General features: G+C 35.0%; 1 protein-coding gene across 10 annotated transcripts in view; it reads left to right on the top strand.

Annotated features, from left to right (window-relative positions):
* Positions 1 to 14,028, top strand: part of LOC106869641 (gonadotropin-releasing hormone II receptor) — a 575,980-nt gene that overhangs the window by 549,401 nt on the left and 12,551 nt on the right. For 8 of the 10 annotated variants that reach the window (XR_001409422.2, XM_052971649.1, XM_052971648.1 and 5 more), the window contains one exon: positions 10,253 to 10,467. The gene's annotated coding sequence lies outside the window, so the exon portion shown is untranslated. Of the gene's footprint in view, positions 1 to 10,252; positions 10,468 to 12,323; positions 12,438 to 14,028 lie in introns of all 10 variants that reach the window. The other 2 variants (XM_052971646.1, XM_052971645.1) reach the window with 2 other exon arrangements.

Here is a 14,028-nt window from a genome sequence, read left to right as displayed (position 1 = left end):
ATATATATATATATACACATATATATATATATACGAAGGAGTACTGAAAAGTTCCAAGCTTTTGGTAAAAGAAAATACGGGAGGGTCAGCTAATTATGATTTTATTCAACATACTCCTCTCTCAGATTCACACACTTATTGCAGTGTTCCTTCAGTTTTTCTAAGCCCTGTAGAAGAACTAGGAAGGTTGGGCCTCTGATCAGGCCTTTCATAATACACTTAAAGCCCAGGAACTTTTCAGCACCCCTCGTATATGTATGAAATGACAAGAGACTGGAAGTTATGGTGAATTGCTGTACTTGAGGAGATGCATCAAGCCACGTAAAATTGTTGTCATCCATACATACAAGTTTGTCTTTTACAGATGCTAGTTCCATGTAAAATGCACTTGTGCAGGTGCTGCGTAAACACAACCATGCTGGTAGCACATAGAGAGCACCCAGTACACTCTGTAAAGTGGTTGGCATTAAGAAGAGCATCCAGCTGTAGGATCGTGCCACAACAGACAACATGGAGTCTGGACAGCTCCCTGGCTGGCCAGCTCCTGTCAAACCGTCCAACCAATGCCAGCATAGAAAATGGCTGTTAAATGATGATGATGATGATGATGATGATGATATAGTCCAAAATTTTTCTTCAAGTCATTAGCCTTGTGATCTGTTCTTGACTGCAGATTATTCCCCACTTCCATCGTGTATCTGAGAGTGTTCTCTTTGATTCATGCTTGTAGCATTTATTATTTTCTATGGTAATAATATGTAAATGGCTTCTTGGATTTCTTGGAAACTGGTGAAAATCAGAAAATTATAAAAGTTTATTTGTCTCGAGGAGTGTAGAATGTAATGGTTCTTCACATGTGTTGTTTGTGTGTGGGTGAAGAAAATAAAGAAAAACTTAAGTCGAAGAATTGATTTAGTAAAGAGGGGGATGGTTAAGCAAATGGTATGAATGAGTGAGAAATCAAAGAAGTTTAGACAGGCAAGTTGTTGTTGTTGTTGGCACTCCGTCGCTTACGACGTTGAGGGTTCCAGGTGATCCGATCAACGGAACAGCCTGCTCGTGAAATTAACGTGCAAGTGGCTGAGCACTCCACAGACACGTGTGCCCTTAACGTACTTCTCAAGGATATTCAGCGTGACACAGTGTGACAAGGCTGACCCTTTGAATTACAGGCACAACAGAAACAGGAAGTAAAAGTGTGAGAAAGTTGTGGTGAAAGAGTACGGCAGGGTTTGCCACCATCCCCTGCCGGAGCCTCGTGGAGCTTTAGGTGTTTTCGCTCAATAAACACGCACAACGCCCGGTCTGGGAATCGGAAACACGATCCTATGACCGCGAGTCCGCTGCTCTAACCACTGGGCCATTGCGCCTCCACTGGACAGGCAAGTAGATAGGTACAATATCACCAAAAAAAGACTACTGATAGAGTTACAGATGCAAATCACATTGTAGTAGGGTGGATGAAGAGGGATAAGAAGTGGCATAGGAATAACATTTGAAAGAATCACACTTATGCATATACAGCTACAGTGATATATTAAATTATTGTTGGGTTTATGAAGTTGGAGAGGAGGGTGGATAACACCAGTAGTTCATAGAATGATACATAAAAATACAGTTACAATCTTTTCTGCTATAGTCACAAGGCCTGAAATTTGGAGGAGGATAATGAATTACACCAACCCCAGCATTTAGGTGATACTTATTTCATCGACCCTGAAAGGACGAAAGGCAAAGTCGACCTCAGTGGAATTTGAACTCAGAACATGAAGATGAATTAAATACTGTTAAGCATTTCGCCCGGTGTGCTACTGATTCTGCTAGCAAAGTATTATGAGTGAAACACTGAACAGCAGAAGATGGGGTAGGAACATATATGCAAACAAAGTAACACCCAAATACATTTGTGCGCACGCATACACACGCACTCGCGCACACACACACACACTTTCAAACATATATAGTTGCATACAAAGCAAATTTTTATGAGATGAAATACCTGCCATGAAAAATAACTGGTGCTCATTTAAAACACAAAAACAGAGCTAATGACTGGTTCATGTATATCGGTGTGAACTGGTTCTAGTTCAGTTATGCCTGTTCTACAATGATGCAGTATTCCTATGACAGAAATTACTTTGCTTTGAGAGGAGGCATGGTTCAATGATATCATTATATCACTAGCATGCTAAAGAAAGATAATACTCACAGTTATAGGGTTGACACATGGTCATTGAAGAAGATGTAGAACACCAGAGAGCAGCATCTGTCTCATTACCTATGCTATACCCAGTAAACTCACTGATTCAAGTATCATGTATTGGTACAGTTATGGCACGGTAGGAAGTTATCGTTTCATCATAATTGTGTCTTTAATATTTTATGCTTCTTATAAGGAAGTAACCTGGCAGAATCATAAGTACGCCAGGCAAAATGCTTAGTGGCATTTCGTCTGTCTTTACATTCTGAGTTCAAATTCTGCCAAGGTCATCTTTACCTTTCATCCCTTTCAATGGTCGATAAAATAGGTACCAGTTGAGCACTAGGGTCAATGTAACTGACTTACCCACTCTCCCCAAATTGCTGACCTTGTGCCACAATTTGAAACCAATACTTTATGCTTCTTCTTCATTGCCTCACAGTTGACTACATGCCAATATTACTAATGGTCCACAAGGCAGCGAGCAGGCAGGATCATTATCATGCCAGACAAAATACTTAGTGGCATTTCTTCTGACTTAACATTCTGAGTTCAAATGCTGTTGGGGTTGACTTCACCTTTCATCCTTTCAAGGTTGATAAAATAAGTACCATTTGAGTACAGGGGTTGATGGAATCATCTTATCCAATTCCACGAAATTGTTGGCCTTATACCAAAATTTGAAACCAATATTACTAATAGTTCACTTTATATTTGAATGTCTTAATACATCAAATTAAATAGAATATTTGCAAAGCAATATGATTTTATGATATCAATAAATAATAAAATATAAATGGCAGCTTCACTCTCTCCATCTCCCTAATACATGAGAATGCAAAATAGAGACTTATGCACCTGATCAGTTTCAACTGACCTCACATTATCTTACTTCATCCATCACAAAGCCCTCTGATGGTTCTTTCATCTCCTTATTTCTGATGATCCAAACCAGTGCTCTGAACCACATTTACTGTATAGTATACTATAAATTAATGTAAATTATGTGTTTTATAATAAGAAATGAGGATCTTTGTGGTTTTCGTCACTGTTTACAATGACCTTTAAAGAAATTTTTTTATGAATCATATAGATGTAATTGTTGACACTGAATCCGAATTTGGTATTCATTTATTCTAGAAAATTTTTTGCAAAAACGCTACAGGTATTCAAAGTTTGATCATTTTCAAAATTTTCAGCCAATCAGAAAACAGCACATTTGCTGCTGCTTCCATCATCAGAGGCCGGGGAGGGCATTGGCATATCAAAACATTAAACTTGGATTTTATGAAATAAATTATCTTTCTCGTATCTCCTTCTCCTTCTGCACATGCACAGCATCTTTAGTTACTATGGAAACAGTTCTTCACAATCAGCTATGTAACATGTGCAACTTCTTTGCTTTGGTTACAATGGAAATAAAAATTTTCACCAGATCAATATGTAAAATACTCACTTCTGATTGGCTAAAACACCTAAATTTTGCAAATTTTAAAGGCTAACAATTTTTTAATTATGGATTTATAGGAAAACTGAATTTCATTTTCATAATTAGTATACAAAACTTAATCCATATACCAAATGTGAAAACAATTGGAACAAAATTATAAACAGTAATGAAAACCACAAAGATCCAAAAAGGAATAGAATATGCATTCATTATTGTAATAAACAAACAAATATTTATTGATAGAAATTTATCAAAGGTTAAATGTTTTCATTAAGTAAACTTACAACACATAAAAGATGTGGAAGTTGAAAGTTAAGTATTCACCACATTCTTTTTTCCCAGCTTACCAGCTTACACACATCACCATCTCTATCGCTGAACAAGCCTTAATGTTCATTCAAAAGTAACATTCTTTCATAATTTATATGTAATCCAGAAAACGCTCAGCGTTGATGTATGAACAACAACTTTGGCATATCAGGCAGGAAGTTGTCTTTCTCACAATTTTCAATATCAGAGGCTTGCAGACAGACAATTCATTTAAAATAATGCTTTTCCTTTATGCACACACGCACCACCACACCACACACACACACACACACACACACACACACACACACACACAGATGACGAGCTGGCAGAAACGTTAGCACGCCGGGCGAAATGCTTAGCGGTATTTCGTCGGCCGCTACGTTCTGAGTTCAAATTCCGCCGAGGTCAACTTTGCCTTTCATCCTTTCGGGGTCGATTAAATAAGTACCAGTTACGCACTGGGGTCGATATAATCGACTTAATCCGTTTGTCTGTCCTTGTTTGTCCCCTCTGTGTGTAGCCCTTTGTGGGTAGTAAAGAAATAACACACATATGCATGTGTGTGCGCTTACGCACACTTACATACATGCACGCATGCACTCGTGCACACGCACACATACACACACACACACACACACATACACACACATACACACACATTCCTCTGATGTACGTGCATCCAGAATGTACCTCTAGTTGGAGGGAGAGAGGGCTGCATCAGCACCCAACTGGTACTCATGGCTGAGTGAACTGGACCAACATGAAAATGAAGTGATTTTTTTTTTTTCAGGGACACAATGCACCAACCAGTTCAGGAATTGAACCTCCATGTTCTTCTGATCAAGAGTCAAAGAAACTAACCACTAAGCCATGCAGCTTTGTCAAGCAGAAAAATAATGAGATCTGCTGTTTAGCTCAATTTATCTAATCTTTGTGAAATAAACAAATCATGTATCTGGTTCTTTATTTAAGAGATGAGGAATTATGTACATAGCCTAAAAGAAGTAACAGGTCAAAGGGAATTAATCAGCTAGATTATCTCTTATCCACGTATGACAAATGATAAACAGATACATTATTTACATTATTTACATTATTCACATTATTTACATTATTCACATCTGACAGATATTTGTCCTCATCTTGTTTGTTGTTAACATGTTTCAGCTGATATACCCTCCAGCCTTCAGGTGTCTTGGGGAAATTTTGAACCTGGGTTCTCATTCCTAAGGTATTTTTTGATGTTGTTGTTATTATTATTATTATTATTATTATTATTATTATTATTATTATCATTATTATCATTATTATTATTCAGGTCACTGCCTGGAATCGAATTCATAACCCCGAGATTCTGAGTTTGATTCCAAGCAGTGACCTAAATAATAATAATAATAATAATAATAACAACAACATCGAAAAATACCTTAGGAATGAGAACCCAGGTTCGAAATTTCCTCAAGACACCTGATGAAGGCTGGAGGGTAAATCAGCCGAAACGTTGTGTTAACAACAAACAAGATGAGGAGAAATATCCGTCAAATGTAAATAATGTAAATAATGTGAATAATGTAAATAATGTGAATAATGTGAATAATGTAAATAATGTAAATAATGTATCTGTTTATCATTTGTCATACGTGGATAAGAGATAATCTAGCTGATTAATTCCCTTTGACCTGTTACAACCACTCTATTTTTAATCAAATTAGCTCAGGATACTTCTGTTAACCCACATAATGAGTTTAATAATTATCCATCTTAAAAGAGATCATTAATGATTTCTGTAAAAAGAATTATTTACTTAAATCATAATGGTTATATACACAGGCGTAGTCTTCCAACATTATAATTAATTCATTTGAAATGAGTGTTATTCTACATGAATCAACAAACGACATTCATTTAAATTTAATGTTAGTTATGTATATCACTTTTCTGAAGAATAAGTCTCCCTATATAGCGTTTACAGAAACAATTTGACAACCCGATTAGCATTTGTTTGCTGTTGTTGTTGTTGTTGTTGTTATTGTTGTTGTTGTCATCGTCATCATCATCATCACAATTTTTCATTCTCATTGTAATTTTTAACATCAACATTCTCCTCATCAACATGATCATTATAATTTTCATTGTCATGACGACCATCATCATTACTATCGTGGTAGCAATCATCATTTCTATATTCAACACAACTGGGTTTTTTTTGGTTTTTTTGTCCTTACTTGACTGCAATATCCACAGAATTGACTGATATTAGAATCTTAGCCTGGTTTTTGCCTCTATCATCTGTTCTTTTCTAGAAAAGAAAGTCTATTGTCTCTTTTAGAATAGTCATGTGACTGTTTTTGCTTGTAAACAAAGAGAGACAGAGAGAAAAAGAGAGAGAGTATGCACATGCATGCATGTGTGCATAATTAAAAAATTATGTAGTGTATTAATTTGTCTTAGTTGATGTCTGTGTTGTCAATATCACATATGTTGTAGGTCAGTGATTCCCAATATGTCCCCAGAGAATTTCTGGTGATCCCCAGAGAATTTGTAGCCATAAAATAAATTGAAACCATTTCAGATCTATACAATATTGTTTGATAATAAAGACACTGTTAGTTAATAATAATTTATAAGAAGACAAAATAATAATAAGGAAACAAAATTCAATAATTATTCCATAAGAATCAATAATGTATAATATATAATCAATAATATATTACAATCAAGAATTACATAATTTAAATTTTACAATTACAACAGTTTCATAATAAATTTGATATTTTTAATAGATCACTACACAATATTGTTTAATAATAAATTTGATACTTTTAATTTATAGAAATAAAGTATTTATTATTTTATAGAAATAAATACTTTATTATTTTTATTTTTTTAAGATCAGTTGTAATAATGTCTGAAACAACTGCTAAAAAGGCAAAACTGAATACCTACAAAGAAGATTTTATCATGTTTGGTTTTATATCTGTAGACTTAAAACCTGTGTCTTAAATGTGATGCCATCATGACAAATCATTCCATGAACAAAATTAAGCTGGAACAGAACCAGAAATTAAGGTATCTATCATCTCTTGGTAAAGGTAGAGAATATTTTGAGATTAAAAAGAAAATACAGCCAATCAAACTACCCGATTTTGTAAAAAAGATAAATACTGAAAAAGCAAAGACACTCAAACCAAGTTATTTGGTCTCTGAAATTATTGCCAAGGTTGCAGCATCTCAGATTTACGGTGAGAAATTTGTCAAGCCTGCTATGATAGCTTGTGCAAATGAGGTTCTGGGAAAAGATGCTGCATCTACTCTGAGTACAATTCCACTTTCAAATAACACAATTACAAGAAGACAGAATGAAATGTCTAATTTTGTTGAGGAGAAGATTATGGAAATTCTCCAAAAGACAAATTTTTCTATCCAGGCTGATGATAAGCACAATTCATCACCAAGCTATCCTTCTGGTCTATGTCAGATTCATCCATGAAGATGATATGAGGGAAGAAATGTTATTCATTAAAAGTTTGCCTGAAACTACTAATGGAGAAGATATATTCAATGAAGTAATGCAGTATTTTAATGATAAAAATATTCCTCTGACTAATTTGATCAACATCGCATCAGATGGAGCTGCAGCCATGACTGGAAAAGTGAATGAAATCAGTTGCTCCTAGCATTTTTTATATACATTGCATTATCCACAGACAGCATTTGATTGCTAAGAATATTGGAGGACAAATGGAAGAAGCACTCAACACTGCCATACATGCATTTAACTATGTCAAATCAAACTCAGTGAATGATAAATTTTTTTTTGCAATTATGTGAAGATGGAGATTTTAAAACTCTATTGCTTCATACAGAAGTAAGATGGTTGTCAAAAGGCCTGAGCCTTGAAAGACTAGTGAATTTGTGGAAACCATTAATCAACTTTCTCATGTTCAAGAGTCAGATGACTCATTACAACTCCAAGAAGCAAGTTGATACAGCTAAGAAAATTTTGGAAAGCCTTTCTGAGTTTAAATCAAAAATATTCTACTTGAGTGATATTTTTCAAACAGTGAATCTGCTTAACTTAGAGCTGTCCTCAGAAGATAAAATGGCATACAGGGAAATTAAAATTTTGTTAAAAAACACTTTGAAAAAAAAATTTGGCATCATTTCAAAATTTTAATATCACTATTCCTACATCAGAATGCATTGCTGCATGCACTGCCCATCTTGAAGGCCTTCATGTAGACTTTGAAAGAATATACAATGATTTATTAAAGATAGATTATCCACTCTGGTTTGTAGACCTAGAAAATTATGAGCCAGGAGATGATAATTTTCAGTTGGCTGAAATGTTGTTGGATTTGAAAGAGAAATATGAAACTGAGAAGAATTGAAAAGGAAGGTGTCTTTGCCTACATATCAATAAAGGAATCACACCCAAATATTTTTTGCCATGTAGAAGCATAATTTCTTTTCCTACAACATGGATAGTAGAATCTGCATTTTCAGCTGTTATAGATATTTTAAGTAGAAAAAGAAATAAATTAGATGTCAACAGCAGAGGAACTATCAGACTAAGACTAAATGAGTTCATTAAAATTGATTATGATATCTTGTGTCAGAAACACCAATATCAAGCTAGTCACTAGCTGAATGGACTAAAAATGAACAACTTTATGAAAAATGATTTTGATATCTTGTGTTTATCTTTGTTTACTAAAATAAATTTTAAATTTTATTTTTTGTTTGCTAAAATAAATTTTAAAGTGTAAATAGACTATTTTGTCTTTACATTAAGTATTTTAGTGCGAAAATTGAACAGCATAAAGTAAAAGTAGAAGTGGTCCCTAGAGATTTTTTCAAGTAAAAAATGGACCCTGGGCTGAAAAAAGGTTAGGAACCACTGTTGTAGGTTTATGATTTCTCTTAATACCTGGCTGCATTCTAATTTATTTATTTAGGTCAAACAGTGTTTTTCAGTACATGTATGTATATATGTATGTCTGTGTGTGTATGTGTGTATATATGTATACATGTATATAGATATGAATATGTATGCAAATGCATGTATATATGTATATGTATACATATACATCTCTATATAAGTATATATATATATATATATATATATATATATATATATATATATATATATATATATATATATATATATATATACGTAAATGTATATACATGTATATATACATATGCATATATATATGTACGTATATATATATATATATATCTATATATATATATATATATATATGTATATGTATACAAATGTATACATATTCATGTTTATATATAATATATATATATATATATATATATATATATTACATTTGTGTGTATGTGTGTGTATGTGTATATATATAGTGTACTGTTCTGTTATTGGTTAAGATTAACAAAGAAAGTACTCCATCCAGTAACAGATAAATATCATTTAATAGACAAATTCACATCTTCAACTGTTTCCAAACAAGGTAATATTTTTTCCCATTGCTAGACATGTTTTTCATGGAAGACTGGAAATGATCAACCTTGCTTGTATGACTGTGATTCTCATTTACAACCATCACATGATGTCAAGACAAGGACACACACACAGACATGATAGGCTTCTTTCAGTTTACATGTATTCGTATGTATTTATATATCTCATCATCATCCATGCTAGTGGTACGTAAAAAGCACCCAGGGTTTGGTGTAAGGAAGAGCATCCAGCTATAGAAACCATGCCACAACAGACTATTGGAGTCTGGACTGTTCCTCAGTTGACCAGCTCTTGTCAAACTGTTCAACCCAAGCCAGCATGGAAAACAGATGTTCAATGATGATGATGATGATGATCATCATCATCATCATCATCCTCATCATCATCATCATCCTCATCATCATCATCATCATCATCATCCTCATCATCATCATCCTCATCATCATCATCCTCATCCTCATTCTCATCATCATCATCCTTTAATGTCTGTTTTTCATGCTGGAATGGGTTGGGCAGTTTGACCAAAACTGGCAAGCAGGAGAGCTGCACGAGGTTCCAGTTTGATTTCGCTTGAGTTCTACAGGTAGATGCCCTTCCTTATGCCAACCACTCTATAGTGAATGCTGGGTGCTTTCAACGTGGCACTGGCCTAAGTGCTTTTTGTGTGGCACCAGCACAGGGCTCTTACTGACCAATCTTATTCACCAGGGAAAGCAACATCAACACTTCTGCTGTGGAGGATGGGTCTTTATATAAACATACATACTCATGTGTTTTAACCGTTTACTCATTACAGAATCCCAATACCAGGCATCTTGTGCTACCCATTGATGTTTTGTGGATCACAGGATCAGAAGGTGGAAACTATTATTATTCATTTGGTGGTTGACACAGAATTGAAGCATACACAGCTTTACAGGAGAGAGGCATTCCTTGTAAACTAATTAAAGGCACAGCAGAAGACCTTAAGGTTTACATGGGATCATCTGCTCCTGATCTTCGATAGAAAAGGTAAATATTGTCTTTTTTGAGCTGAAACATTTTACTCTATTATTTACATTGATCTTTTTAGCTTAGTGCTAGGTCACAAATTTCAGTTTGTATAGTCAGTTGAATTAACTCCATTATACTATCGGTATTATCTTATTGATTATCCATGGAGAATAAAAGTTTTAATGGATTTCAATGAGAGTTGAGCTCGTGACATATAGAGATGTAACTAGAACTATTATGTGTTTCACCTGCATTTCTATTTCAGCCACACCACTGTTTGTATTTACTCCATAAACAATGAAGTAGACTGTAAGTGGTATTCAATTGGTTAAAAACAGTGCCCCAGTCTTCTTTGAACCACACTGTACAGTCTTAAAAAGAAACAATGAACCAACTGAAAACTGTAAATACACTGTGTCTGAAAATTTCACAGAATAGTAAATTGCTGGAATACCATTGACTGCAGGTTTCCTTGATCAAGGATGATTTTGGGTTAAAACAACACTAACAACTCCATAAACACTTCTGAATATATGTGCAGAAGCACATTAACCATCTGACCAAGTTAATCTTGACCTCCTCCACCAGCTTTTCTCCCATAAACCTACAATTATACACAATTAGACTCTACCCTACATTATAAATGCATATTAAAGTGGACTTTGTAATTTGTTGACCACTTAGAAGCTTTGTATATACTGTGTGTTGGATCGATTTGTTGAGCTAGATACTTGATTGACTGCCTACATGCCATACTTCTATTTTACAAAACTGGCTGGAGCTATACAACAACTGCAATAATCAAAGCAAGTATTTAAATTTTGAGAATCATCTAACATATTTTTACTATTAAAAAAATGGTGTCAAATTTTAGGTAAAAACTGAACTTACATAAATTTTTTAAAATAAATAAGGATCTATTAATTTAACTTAAAGCCGTAGGCATGTGAGATTAAATGACTTAAAGATGCATTAAGTAAATAAATTGTTCTTGCCTTCTTGAGACTACTTTATTTTAGCTTGCCTGAGAACAATTTTTTCAACAGACAATAGTCTGATATATGAGCTGCATGTCCTGTCCTGCATAAGTGGGAATGCATATGTATCAAAAGTTATAAGAAACTGAATAAACCTGCTTGGGAAGTAACTAAAAATTTGGAATACTGGGGTAATATGGTTGGATAAGAACTTTTGAAGGTGGTGTTCTGATATGGTTCATAGTAAATTAAAGTAAATCTATCAATTACACCTCCTCCCTAAGTGTGGTAGTCTTGTGTTAATGTAAAGTGAAAATACATAATGCAAATGGCATGAAGAGGAGACAGGCTTCTGGTATATTTGTAATTCAGTCATGGTCCTTCTTCAATATAATTATCTTCATTTGTATTCAAGAAATGCATCGCAATATAGAATACTTTGTCCCTTTATATTCTAACTTCCACTCGTGTAAGTACTAACTGGATTCTAAATTTCTAGTTATACTCAGTCTGCTTAGGAGGTTGTTGTGTCCTAGCATATGGTGCTGCTTGTTTTAGTTTTCGTATCTTCCAGTTGTGTTCTCTGTCTATTGTTTTAACTTCATCTGACAGGGAGAGGTGGTCTCCATTTTTCCATACATGATCAGCTATATTCGATTTATCAATATCTCCTCGTGTCACAGCTTTGCGATGTTCGTCTGCCCTTATTTTGAGGGGGCGACATGTTTCGCCTTTGTATAACCTACCACAGCTGCATGGGATGGAGTACACACAGTCTTTGATCATATTCTCTTCTATTAATGGTTTTTTCTTGAAGGAGATGTTTGCGAAGTGTTGTATTACTCTTGAATACTGTCCTGATGTCATATGGGCTGCATATCTTTTGTATCTTTTCAGAGAGGCCTTTCACATAGGGTAGACAGACTGTGGACAGTTTATTGGTTTCAACCCCTCTTTTCTTCATAATTGGAGTGGATAGTTGAGGTATCGTCCAATGAAGGTTGGCTTCTGGTATACAAATTTCCTGAATCCATACTTGATGCTTGTTATTAATACGTCCAGGAATGCTAGATGATTGTCTTTTTCCTTTTCCATTGGGAATTATATGGATGGCTTTATTGAGTTCACATGATCTAACAGCACTTGGACATCTTCCTGGTGGGGCCAGAGAAAAAGGGTGTTATCAACATATCGCAGCCATAGTGTTGGTTTCAGTGGTGTTGATCCTAAAGCCAAATTCTCAAAGTATTCCATGTTTTATATTGGCTATTATCGGTGATAATGGCGAACCCATAGCTAAACCTTCTTTTTTTCGATATATATCAGTGTCCATACTGAACATTTCCATCACATTTCTTATTGGTATACTAGTGCATTCTTTTAGATGGGTGTCTGTCACTAGTTTTTCTTGAATCACCAATAGTGCTTCACCAGTTCGGACTTTGGTGAACATACTTATCACATCTAAACACACCATCTGGTTGGATTCAATGGGGGGAGGTATCCTTGATTAATTCTGTGAAGTGGGTGGAATTCTTCACGTACGATGTTGACTTTCCTGCTAATGGACTGATTATATCCACAAAGAGGTGGCTCAGTGGATGACATGCTGTGAACCTCTACAGCTCACTATAGATCTTAATGGAATACCATCCTTGTGAATCTTAGGGAGACCGTACATGTGTGGTAGTCTACGGTAGTGTTGAGTCAGTTGTCTGTAGTTCATTGGTGTAAAGTGATCCTTGTTCTTGATCAAGATCTGTGACAACTTCCTCTCTGTTTTCAAAGTAGAGTCTTTCTTTACTTTGCTGTAGCTACCATCACTTATAAGACTTGCCAATTTTTCAGAGTAGTCAGACTTGTTCATCACCACAGTAGCATTTCCCTTGTCTGCTGGAAGTATTATGACGGAATTGTCACCTCTGTAGTCTTTTGATAGTGAAATTTTCTTCCTTAGTGATGTTTGGTTTGGAAAGTTTTCCTTTTTCAAGTACCTGTCTCGCTTTCCACCTTAGTTCATCTCCCTAAGCTTTTGATATCTTTATGGCTATCTCTTCAATAGGGGCTATTATGTCCAAGTATGGAATGCACTTGATGGTCGTCGCAAAGTTGAGGCCTTTGTTCAGTACTGCTTCTTCAGAGCTTTCTAGATGTCAGTTACTTACATTAATTACTGCTTTCACAGGTGGGTGACGGACTTCAGTCTTCATTCTCTAGCCTTTGTATTTTATAAACTTCTTAATCTGGCATGTCTTCTATATATATGGGAGTGGCTGTGTATAGGCGCTGGAGTGGCTGTGTGGTAAGTAGCTTGCTTACCAGTCACACAGTTGCAGGTCAGTCCCACACAAACATACTTATATATAAATATATATATATATATATATACAACAGGCCTCTTTCAGTTTCCATCTACCATATCCACTCACAAGGGTTTGGTCGGCCCCAGGCTATAGTAGAAGACACCTGCCCAAGATGCCACTGTGGCCAACCAAAGCCTTATGAGTGGATTTGGTAGACGGAAAGTGAATGAGGCCTGTTGTGTATATGTATATATATATATATATATATATATGTGTGTGTATGTATGTATGTATGTATA

Source organism: Octopus bimaculoides, chromosome 11 (assembly GCF_001194135.2).
Source record: "Octopus bimaculoides isolate UCB-OBI-ISO-001 chromosome 11, ASM119413v2, whole genome shotgun sequence".
NCBI lineage: Eukaryota > Metazoa > Mollusca > Cephalopoda > Octopoda > Octopodidae > Octopus > Octopus bimaculoides.
This window is presented reverse-complemented; position numbering and strand designations above follow the sequence as displayed.